Source organism: Geospiza fortis, unplaced genomic scaffold (assembly GCF_000277835.1).
Source record: "Geospiza fortis unplaced genomic scaffold, GeoFor_1.0 scaffold23, whole genome shotgun sequence".
NCBI classification, from domain to species: Eukaryota; Metazoa; Chordata; class Aves; order Passeriformes; family Thraupidae; genus Geospiza; species Geospiza fortis.
In genome coordinates, this window is record NW_005054303.1 from 15,432,019 (window position 1) to 15,444,549 (window position 12,531).

The following is a 12,531-nucleotide window of genomic DNA, read 5'->3' on the forward strand; positions in this document are numbered from 1 at the left end:
CCTGCTGGCTTGGAGATCCATGGGCAGGTGTGGAGACGGATGGAAATGGAAATGGAAATGGAAATGGAAATGGAAATGGAAATGGAAATGGAAATGGATGTGAATGTAGATAAGGACTTGGGGCTGTTGTCAAGACAATCCAAGGAATGGAGCAGCTGTGCTCTGGAGCCAGGCTGGGAGAGCTGGGGGTGCTCCCCTGGAGAGGAGAAGGCTCCAGGGAGAGCTCAGAGCCCCTGGCAGGGCCTGAAGGGCTCCAGGAGAGCTGGAGAGGGACTGGGGACAAGGGATGGAGGGACAGGAGCCAGGGAATGGCTCCCAGTGCCAGAGGGCAGGGATGGATGGGAGATTGGGAATTGGGAATTCCTGGCTGGGCTGGAATTGCCAGAGCAGCTGTGGCTGCCCCTGGATCCCTGGCAGTGCCCAAGGCCAGGTTGGACATTGGGGCTGGAGCACCAGGTCCCTGCCCATAGCAATGGTGGGATGGGATGGGATGGGATTCAAGTCCTTTCCAATCCAAACCATTCCACGATTCCATGGTGATTCAAACTTGTCAGGGATGGATCTTTTCTCATCCCCAGCTATCAGGAGATGGAGGGGTAGAACTCTCCCACCACGAAATGAAAGATACCAGAAATCCCACAAATAATCCGTTACTCCCAACAGTGACAAATGGAGTCACACTCCCAAATCCAGGACGTCCCTCCCACTATCCCAAGTTGCTCAGAGCCCCATGCAGCCTGGCCTTGGACACTTCCAAGGATGGGGAATGCACCCATCCTCAAGAAAAAGACAGATTTTACACCGTTCCTGAGCCTGGCAGCCAGAACTATGCAAAGCAGGGATTTACAGCCAGAAAAAACTCACATCTCCTTCCAAAACACAGATGAAAGCCTGACATTTCCTCAAACCCCAGGATTTCACACAGATCCCAGGAATTTACCCTTTGGATAGCCCAGCCACATGCTGACGAGTCAATCTGGAGTGTTGGATGCCTTTGGAGAAGGACAGAGCCTGGCTCCCATTGTCCTGGGAATGTGTCTGGAGAGGAAATGTCAGCCAGTGGCATCTGGGGCTGCGTGGGGACAGACAGACCTGGGAATCTGCTTGGGAAGAGGACACCAGGCAGAGCAGGAGCCTGGCAGATGGTGGGATGGGCTCCATCCTTTCCTTGTGGCTGGGAGACTCTGGAATGGAGCAGCTCAATCCTACGAATGCTCTGCTCCTGCCACAGTCGTTATTCAGCATTCCAGGCTGGGCTCAAAACTGGGAATTGCAGGGAATTGTTTCCTTGAGTGACTCTTTGATGTCGCCACATTTCTCTTCCCAGAGAAAGCAAGGCACAATTCTTCCCAAGAATATTTTTGGGTTCCACATTCTCTGAACCTCAGAGAAAGGAAAAACAATTCTTATCATTTGTTGTGCCTGTGTTTGTGCCACAGCAGAATGCAATGTGGAGATTGTTCAGCCACAGTGACGGGGTTTGGGTTCCTTGGCCTGTCAGGGCCAGGTGTGTGTGTCAGGACTGTCGGGTCAGTCACGAGATCCTGGGCAGTGTGAGCAGAGCTGAGTGCTTGGCAGATTCAGTTTAGATGTAATCTAATATAGTGTAATATAGTATAGAATAATATCGTATAATCAAGTAATTAATTAGCCTTCTGATGAGATGGAGTCCTCCTCATCACTCTCTCCCCTCATGGGGGGTTCCCTGCAAATTCTATACTTTGAAGGTCGTGGTTTAGCCATGGTTGAGGTAGCTTGTTCATGGAAAACACATTCCAAGGAAAATGTTCAGTTCTGCCCTGTTCCGAGGAAAAGCGAGAGTTAAAATCACACAAAACCCCCTCATCAACCCAACAAACAAACCCCAAACAACAACAAACAAATAAAAAATAAAAAAAGAAACAAAACCGCCCCTCACAAAACCACCAAAACAAATAAAAACCCCTCAGAAAGTAGAAAATAAGGTAATTTTTAAAGTTAGTTAATAATGCAGCCATTGGGTCATCCTTGTTTTATCGCCCTTTTGAATCCAGTGAAATATTCAGTAATACTAATTTTAGAAATTTGCTGTGATGAAAAATCCAACAAAACTCTCGTGAAATTGGTCCAGGATCAATTAAATCACTGCTTAAAAATTGGGACGTATTTCCAAATCTGTTTTATTGGTTTTAGAGATGTTGCAACACAGAGGAATCCAACAAATATCCAACATGAGGAGACAACATCTGTCCTTTGTTCCTCCATGCCTGAGAATTTATTGGGACAACATCCATCTTTTGTTCCTGCGTTCCTGGGAATTTATTAGGCTGCATTGAAGCATTCCTTGTTTGTTTTCACTTTTCCAACACTCAGCACAATCGCTGCTCATTAGCAGCCTGTTCTCTTTGTTACTTACTCCTAATTAACAGCATCTGCAATCTTAATTAGTGAGAATTTCGGGTTATTGTTTCAAATATTAACAGAGTTAAGATGTGGTATCGGAGGTATCAGCTAAATAGCAACATTCAGACAGCTGGAAAGGCTTGAATTCCCTCAGGTACTCCTGGGACAATTCGGGATTGTCCTGGACGTGGATCTGGAAGTCAGGGGGTACCAAATGCTTTATGGAATTTTAAGGATACACCAATAGAAGTTGGGTGAATGAGGCCACCTCAGATTTCCAGCAAGGTAAGCACAGGAATTATAAAATTTTCAGATCCAATTTTTTATACCTAATTTTTATCTTTAATTTTTATCTCTAAAAATCTCTATTTTTAATAGTGTAGCCACTGCTAAAATAAAGTTGGAAAGGAAAATATTTAATTGTTTTGATGCCGTGTAAGATTAGTTTGTTATTGATTGGGGATTTTGAAAAGTCACAGAATTAAGGGATGGTTTGGGTTGGGAGGGACCTGGCTGAGGGCTGGGATGGGACAGGATTGAGGGCAGAGGGAGGTGAGCAAAGAGTGCAAGGTCAGAACAGCAGATTCCTCACAAGATGAGTTCTTGATATCCTAAACGATGATATCCCAAATGATGGCATCCCAAATGACGATACCTAAAATGATATCCCAAATGATGTTATCTCAAATGATGATACCTCAAATGATGATATCCCAAATGATGGCTTCCCAAATGATGACATCCCAAATGATGGTATCCCAAATGATGACATCCCAAATGATGATATCCCAAATGATGGTATCCCAAATGATAGCATCCCAAATGATGGTATCCCAAATGATGGTATCCCAAATGATGATATCACAAACGATTATACCCAAATGATGACATCCCAAATGATGATCCCATTGGTCACGTTTTGATATCCCAAAGGATGATATCCCAGGTGATCATAATTTAATACCCCAAATGTTGGTCCTGCCCATCTGTCCAACCACCTCACACGCTTGTCCAACCAACTCACAGAAAACAAAGAACAGCCTGACTTTTCCAGGTGTGTTCAATTCTCCACAGAAATCTGGATATTTGCAATATTTTCTGTTTCAGAAACATCCCCACTTGTCAAATACCCGACCACACCCGTCAGATAATTCCGGTGATTCTCGTTGCAAAGCAGAACTCAGTGTGTGAACATTCTCCACGTGGAATTTTGGGGTTTTTTCAGCCCTGTGACACCACAGGTCAAAGATTTGAAATCCTGACAACTTTCCAGACATCCTGAGGGATGAGATGTCAAAGGAAATGGGCACCAAAAGTTTTCCAAAACCTTTGACTACGATGAGCCCAAAGCTCAACTAGTCATGGAACCATGGAATATCCTGAGTGGGAAGGATCTGAAAGAGTCAAAGTCTTTTGTCGTAATTGTGGATTTTTTGGGATGGGATAAGCCTTCTCTGGATGTGTGGAATGTACTAAACACAGCTGGGTACTTCCCTGCAGTTGCTATTAATAAACAGGATAGTAAATAATAATAAATTGTAATAATATTAAAATACATAATTAATAATAATTTAATCAAGAAATCAATTTTCCTCTAAAAACCACAAGCGTCTCTCTCTCTCTCTTCAGGCTGGAAAACCTACTTAAAATGTTCTCATTTTTTCTCCATTTTTATTTTAACTGCCTGGTTTAATCCTCATTACATTTCTCTCCAAAAATCTTGGAGGTATTTATTCCATCTCCCCTCCTGCCATGGATGACATTTATCCCCGGGCAAGGCTGAAACCTCCGGCAGTTCTGGAGAGGGGACGTTGGAATTCCATGCTGGGAGAGAGGCCTTCTGTCCGTGGTTTATTTAGAGACAGTCTTGTTCCCAAGCCTCCCAAAATCAGGATTAATCAATAATTACAGCCCTCATCAGCAAGTGAACCCCTGGGGTTTTATTTATCCTCCAGTCACACTGCTCTGAGACCTAGAGCAATATCCAGGAGTTTTTGCTGTTGGGAAAATAAATCAAATTACATTTTTTGCATGCGCATGTAGTTAAGGCTTATCTTCTTTAGTCCTGGGAAGGAACGGAAATTTCTTTTAGAGTTGCCTCTTTCATCTCCATTTTGTAATCGTCATATTTGGGCCACAAAATGATTCCCAAGCTGTGTTTGCCAGTTGGGTTTAATCCTTGGAGTTTTGAATTTGGAAAACGATAGGAGTCTGTTAATTTGCAGGAGAGAGATTAAAATAAAAGGGATCTTTGTGTTTGTACTCCAAGCGCAGAGATTTCCATGCCTGAGTACCGGGATGAATAAATGTTCCTTCATTTGAATTTCTGAGCAGGAAGTTTTCCACAACGAGGGAAAAAATCTCCTTTCTGATTCACTTTCTTGCAGAAGTTCAAGTGGATGTTTAGGATGGAAAGTTAAAAGTCTTAAAGGTGAATTTCCAAAAGTTGGGAGCCAGGAAAAAAAAAGGAAAGCAGTACCTGAGGGAATCTGAGGAAGCTTTAGGCCAGATATCAGGAAAAGAGTGAGACAACTTCAGACTTCAATTCCAGTCCATGAAAATTATTAAATACTTATCCCACTCCAGGGATTAGCCTGAGACATTACCAGGAGAAGTCCCAGAATTCCTAAAAAAAGAGTTAACTGTGATTTTGTCTGTCCCAGCTGCTCTGCTGATTCACAGAGAGCTCAGCACTGGTTATTTTTGCCTTTTTCCACCACCAGTATTGATGTGGAGCTGCAGAAGAAGAGAGAAACCATCCAGGAGATGTTTTCTGAATAGTGAATTATTAAAAAAAAAAGGACTGATGTTGGAAAACAGCTGCTCTGGGTGTTTTTTGATAGCTCAGCTAAGCAGGCTGAGGTGTCCCACCTTTTAAAATCCAATTCTTTTTGATTTGGTTCTGCTCCTTTTGTATTGGATTACCTGTGGATGCTCCAGAGATTTGGCTTTCGCTGGATGGAGCATTTCTCCACGGAGTGAAGCCAGGACTGTGCTCTCCATGGGGTTTTTTCACATTAACAAAAAAATCATGGAATCGTGGGATAGGTTGGGTTGGAAAAGGATCTGTCTGAGGCCTGATGGAAGATTTTGGGAGAGGAACAAAGTGAGCAAGGTCAGAAGAGCATTCCAAGGATGATTGAAAGAACCACCTCGTAAAGAACCTCCTCGAGGTGGTTGGCTCCTGAAAAACCAGGAAGTTTTTTCCATGGAGAAAGGATTTGAGGAGAACAGTCGGTCTCCAAATCCAGATGGGATCAGACGTGGGACAATCAGCCCATGCAGAGATGTGCCATCAGAGGTGGAGGGTGAGGAGCGATCCTGTTCTCCTTCCAAGGGGCTCAGGGTGACAGTGGTTGGAAAACTGTAGTGCCACACGGCTTCCTGATGGCCTAAACGGGAATAAACTCCAATTCCAGAGAAATTTGGGACACCAGGAGCAGGGAGACTCTGAAACAGCTTCCCAGTTACACCGGTGAGAGGAAACTGGGGCATTTCTGTGTCATAGACATATTTAATGAAAAATACTTTCATTAGGATTTTTCTCCTGAGAATCTGAGAGGCCTCAGAGGAAAAGAAAAATAATAATAATCTGCTGCTGTGGAATGCAACAGGTGCATCTGTGATTGGTCTCATGTGGTTGTTTCTAATTAATGACCAATCACAGTTCAACTGTCTCAGACTCTCTGGTCAGTCACAAGATTTTATTATCATTCCTTTCCTATTCCTTTCAGGCCTTCTGATGAATCCTTTCTTCTATTATTTTAGTATTGTTTTAATATATCATTTTCTTTTAATACAATATATATCGTAAAATAATAAATCAGCCTTCTGAGACATGGAGTCAAGATTCTCATCTCTTCCCTCGTCCTGGGACCCCTGTGAACACTACTGCACTTCTGAAATTCAGATCATTGATGGGTCACCACTGAGGACTTCAAGGGATGATTTATGGTCCTCAAAGTGTTCCTTGAATCCCTCTGCTCTTCCCAGACCTCTCCATGGACCTGCATCCATGTGAGACGCCACAATCTGCAGGAGAGGGTTGAGGAACACAACATTGTGTGGGTTCCAGCCACAGAAGCAGTCCCAGCCCGGTGAAAATGAACCCTGCAGGTTCCAGGACAAAAATGTATCAGTCCCACTCCCAGAGGATCCACCAAAACCCTTGGAATGCTGTCCCTCTCCTTGTTCTGGCCAATGGAGAGGCGAGAATCCTTCCCTGCCTCCCCTCCCTCTCCTGCTGGACGGCAAAGGAGTTGCATTTCTTCCTAGAGGTGGAGCTTCCAAATTCTGGACTAATTTTCCTTTGGTTTTAAGGAGCCCTTGAGGAAGGCAAGTCAATTTTCCTATTTGACAATAGGAAAAGCAGGATTTGCTTTAATTCCCACCTAATCCAGGCTCTGCGCAATCATTAATGTTATCAGCAAAAGCCTTGATTTAATGTAACTCATGAAAAGCAGCTTAGTTATCGATATAATGTTATTTTCCCAGGAGATTAAAGCTCCCCGTGCTTCAGGAATTTCGCCGCGGAAAGGCAAATGTGGAATGGATGATCCAATATCCTACAGCAAATGGAGGAGCAAACAAAGCCTGAATATTTCAAAAGCAGGGAGATAAGGATGCCAAATCCACCCTAATGTGCTGTGCACATATCTCCCATCTCTGATCCGTGTTTTTTAAGCCTGGAAAAGGAGCTCGGAATTCTTTTATTTCCCAGCTGAAGAGGGAGGTTTGTAAAAGCTGATTTGAGCATGAAATGCTGAGTGGGAATCTTTGAGGGGTTGTGTTTGGAAATTCCTGTTAACAAATGGAGCTCGGAGCAACTTGGCATAGTGGGAGGCGACCCTGGCAAGATCAGGGAGTGGAACTGGATGATCCTTAAGGGTCCCTTCCAATCCAAACCATTCCATGATTCCATGTTCAACCAAAGCCTCAAATTCCTCTTTTTAACATTTTCCAATAGAATTAAAGAAGTCTGGGATGTGTTTACCAGAGGAATCTGATGTGGGGTCTCTGCCTCACCTGGAGCACTTGAGGAAGTTGTGGATCTGAGGTCCCGTTCCCACCTCATTTCCCGGTTTTCCAAGGAATTTATTGCCATGGCCGGATGGGACATGAGAAAACAGGAAGATTTTGCCTCAGACTGGTAACAAATCCAAGTCTGATTAATTCCCTGAAAACAAAATCATGGAGCAGCAAGCTGGAGTTTGCTTCCACTTTGTCCCTCGGATGGGAGGCTCCTAAGGAAATGGACCACAGAAATTTGGAATTTTTTATCATGGAAAAGGTTTTCCAACCCTGGCATAGCTGCCTGGGGCAGTGGTGGAGTCCCCATCCTGGAGGGATTTACAATCCATGTGGATGTTGCCCTTGGGGACATGGGGCAGCAGTGGCCCTGGAAGAGCTGGGAAGAGTTGGACTTGATTTTGGAGGATTTTCCAGCCTAAATAATTCCGGGATTCTATGTTGCAGCTGCTTGTTGGGATGGGAGTCAGTGATTGGAGCAACAGGAGCAGCAGCTCCCAGCTGAGCTCCCAGGAAAACCTTTAGATAGGAGATGTTTTTATGGATAAGTTTCATTCCAATCAATATCAAAATTCATATTTCCTGAAGAATATTGGAAAAACTTCCAAGGGAAAAAGGTTCTGTTACATGAGATTTTTGGGAAGTGCAATTTTTACATTTTCCTTCCAATTAGTGACCAAAATACCTTTGGAAACTCCTAAATATTTACAGTTCTCACCTTGCACACTGATTCCCTGAATCTTTGGAAGGCAGCACATCCCATTTTGGAATAAGAGTCCAAATAATTTATTTTTCATTAATGCTTCTAAACAACACTAAACATTTTCCTCTGCTTCTCTGAGTATAAATTGATTGTTAAGGTTGGCAGATAGACAAGACACTTTAATCTTGGATATTTCCTTAAAAATGCTCTCAAGGATGTGCATAAAAATAATTTCTAAGAAAATTTTTCTGCTCCTCATGTTATTTGAAAAAAAAAAAGATCAAAAGGAAAGAAATTCTCCCTCTGCTTGCTTTTCAAAGTTTTTTTTAAATATACAGGGATTTTTTTTTAATGTTGGATTATTTTTGTCTGGCCAACATCCTTATTTAGTCAAAAGTAATTTAGACATCCCTTCCTTTCATTCCCAGTTGGAAAATCGAGTGTTGAGATGCATGAAACACCCTCAGAGGTGTGGAGAGATTTACCTGGGAGCAAACAGAGCTGGGAATTGCCAAATCTTCCTTCCTGGGAGCTGTTGCCCCTCTCTGATAAAAGTCAATTTATTGATGTGCAGAGCAATCCTCTGAGAGGGCACAGTGGTGGCCACTCCCATCCAGTTGTATTTGTAGGGAATGTCCCAACAAAGGCGGGGATGATGAATCTGACTCCATGTTCTCAGAAGGCCAATTTATTACTGTATAAAACTATATTATATTGAAGAATATTAAACTATACTAAAGAACACAGAAAGGATACTTACAGAAGGTTAAAAGATAATAATGAAAACTCGTGACTCTCTCCAGATCCCTGACACAGCTTGGCCCTGATTGGCCAAAGAGTGAAAACAACTCCCAGCAGAATCCAATGGAACAATCACCTGTGGGTAAACAATCTCCAAACACATTCCACATGAGCACAACACAGGAGAAGCAATGAGAGAAGAATTGTTTTTCTTTCCTCTGAGGCTACTCAGCTTCCCAGGAGAAAAATCCCAGGCAAAAGGATTTTTTCAGAGAATGTGAATGCCACACCATCTCATTCCCAGAGTTCCTTATGCTCGGGATCAAGTGGATAAAAGGTTGGGATATCTCTGTCAGAGTCAGCTGAGCCCCCACTCCCCCATTTTCTGCTTAAACCATGCTTGGATCTGTTTTTTTTCAGTGGGTTTTGGTTCACAGATGCTTCAGAAATTCGGGAATTGAACCCAGCTTTGGGAAGGGGGAATCAGGAGCAGAGCAAACCCCATGGGATGGGCTCCTATGAGGTTTGAAATTCTGGATCATTAGAAACCCAGCTTGGTTTTGTTAATGAGAGCTCTGAACTGCTCCCATCTCTTTATTCCCGCTGTTTTTAATCCAGAGGTGGTGTGGTGCTCTCCAGAAGCTGATTTATCTTGGAATTACTGGAATTATTTACCGCCAAGCAAGTCTGGAGGACCCAAACTTGATTTCCAGGGATCCAGGGCAGGTTTCAGCTCCCAGCTCCAATTCCTCAAATTAATGAAGCCACGAGGAACCCCTGGAAGAGTCATTAAGGAATTCATCCCTGCCAAGAACAGAAAAGGATCATAGGAGAGAATCATGGAATCATTAAGTTTGGAAAACACCTCGAGGATCATCAGGCTGGATGGATGGGGGTTGCTGAGTTCATAGGGAAGTTTCCAATGGATTAACAGAAAACCACTGGAAAAAAGACAGGAATAATAATTTCTCTCTTCCCGGGAAGGCTCTAACCAGGAAAATCAGGATTTTTGTCACAGAAAGGAAGATTTGGGCTGGGATTGGGAAAATGTTTTTAGTGTGGAGGGTCAGGAAGTGACTCAGGGAGTGGTGGAAGAGATGTTGGAGGTCAGAGCATGGGGTAGTGGGGATCTGGCAGAAAGGGGGGATCTCTGATCCGTTCTGAAATGACAGGGGACATTTGGGATCAAGGAACCAGGGAATGGTTTGGGTTGGAAGGGGACTTCAAACCCATTTTATTCCAAGCCCTGGACATCTTCCACCATCCCAGGCTGCTCCAAACCTCAGCCAACCTGGCCTTGGACACTTCCAGGGATCCAGGGCTGGCCACAGTTTCTCTGGGAAAATCATTCCAGCCCTTCTCCACCTCTCAACCAAAAATTCATTCCGAATATCCCATCTAAATCCTCCCTATTTTGCTTAAAACCACTTCCTCTTGTTCTGTCACAACTCTTCCTTCCCATTTTGTGACACAGGACAAATCCCCACATTCAGGGGACACCGGGTTCTTTCCTGATTCTTTTGGAGTTTTCCCATAAATCTTGAGCTTGGAAATGTGATTTGGGATTGCAGAGACTTTTGGATGTCCAATGTCTGCCTGAGCTAAAAACCAAACACTCTCCCCTTGAACAAAATAATTTAATTATTCCCATTTCTGACTCCAAAACCTTCACCACGTTTCCAGAAGGAGCTGGAAAGCTGGAAACTGTTTTAAATCCCACAGGAATTCCCAGCCCTTGGGACTCCCATTCCAAATCCTTTTCTTTTGACAAGGAGCTGGTAAAATCCCAATTGCTCCTTCCAAGTCCTCTCACTGGGCATTCCTTGTGCTCCGAGCTGGAATCCAGACCAGGAATTCCCATCCCAGGGATTTGGGGGGGTTGGAAAAACGTTGTCACTCTGCTCATCCATTGGCATCACCCAGCTCATCCTGTGAGGTCACCGATTCTTCAAATTATTTTAAAATTATTTTAAATTATTTTTAAAGTGATATTTTTATTATTTTTATAAATTATATAATTTAAAATGGTTTTATATAATTTTATTATTTTATTTTTATGTTTTAATAATTTGTTATTTTATTATTCTATTTCTTTTATTATTTTAAAATTATTTTAATTTATTTTACAATGACTTTTAATGATGATTGTGCAGCAGAGCTTCCCATACAGAAAGGATTTCTCACTGTGCTTTTTCCCTGGTTTTATCCATTTTAGGTGGCTCCCAAAATCTTGACTTTAATGCTGTGTACAACCCACATTTGCATATATTTATTTTATTTATGAATCACCTCACAAAAATCCACAATTAAATCCTACAGACGGCAATTTGGAAATGGTTTATTTGATTTTGTGTGTAATAAAAAATTCATAATAATATAATTACTTGAATTTGAAAAGCACTACAGATGTCATTGTGCATTCTTAGTTTCAGTTTTAACAAGGCAGGCTTTAAATTAAACTCCAACTCCACACTGAGATTATTTCAATTAAAGAAACCTCTTGTGATCAAATATTCTTTGCTTTAAAGTCATCGTGCTGCATAAATATTTCATCCTGTATTTAATAACAACTTTTTCAGAGTGGAGAAACAAACACAGAGCTCTGAAATCTGTGGATTTAAACAGCTGCTGACAGAATTTTGAGGAATATTTGAGTTGGGAATTAATTCAGCTTGGGGCAAAATGCAGAAATAATGTTGGGAGGGAGGGAGCTGGATGGAAACAAGTAGAGGAAAATGTTATTTTTGAGCCATCAATTCATAATTTGCTGTCACAAAACTCTCCTGGGGACCTCAGTGAACCAACAATTAAAGTGGGATTTAAAACAAAACCAATTCCAGGCACTCCAATGGAAAATAAACATTAATTGTCACAGGGATTTTTATTTCTATCCCAAATAAAGACCCCTTTGGGAGGAACAAGGAGGAATTCATTGGGAATTTAGCACGGAATGTTGGGACAAAGGGACAGCTGGACAAAGGGACACCTCCCACTGTCCCAGGTGCTCCAAGCCCCAATGTCCAACCTGGCCTTGGGCTCCCCCAGGGATCCAGGGGCAGCCACAGCTGCTCTGGGAATTCCATGTGGGAATGTTCCCATGGGCATAATTCCAAATAATTCCCCCTCTTCATTCCTCATGCGCTTCCTCACAACATTTTCCCGCCTCAAATGTGTCACATTTAGGATTTATCACCTATAAATTCCCCATATGAAATAATAAATCTCGATTTTTCAAGCAGATTTATGAAAGGTGGAACTCCTGCTCATCCAGCACCTTCCATTCCCTGATTTCCATTTCCTCCACAGTTTTCCTGTTGTTCCTTTTATTCCATGTGCTGCCTTTTATTACAGGTCCCACATCCTGCTGTGGGGAGAGCAACGTTTATTCAGAATTCATAAATTTTCATAGTTTAAAAAAAATTGAGCCATAAAATCAATTTTAATGAGCATTTAATTAGAATTTTTGGGGCACTCCTGAGGTGAAAAAGTTGGGAATGGGAATTGGCAGATGTGAAACGACGCAGAGACATTTGCTCCAAATATTTTATGGATAAACCACCAGCTTTCCCAAATATTTTGTGATGGGATTCTATAAAGTGGATGATCAAGTAGGGATGGGTTTAGCACCAGAAAGAAAAAAGGGAATCTGGGGAAGAACAGCTTGAGGAATAAAATTC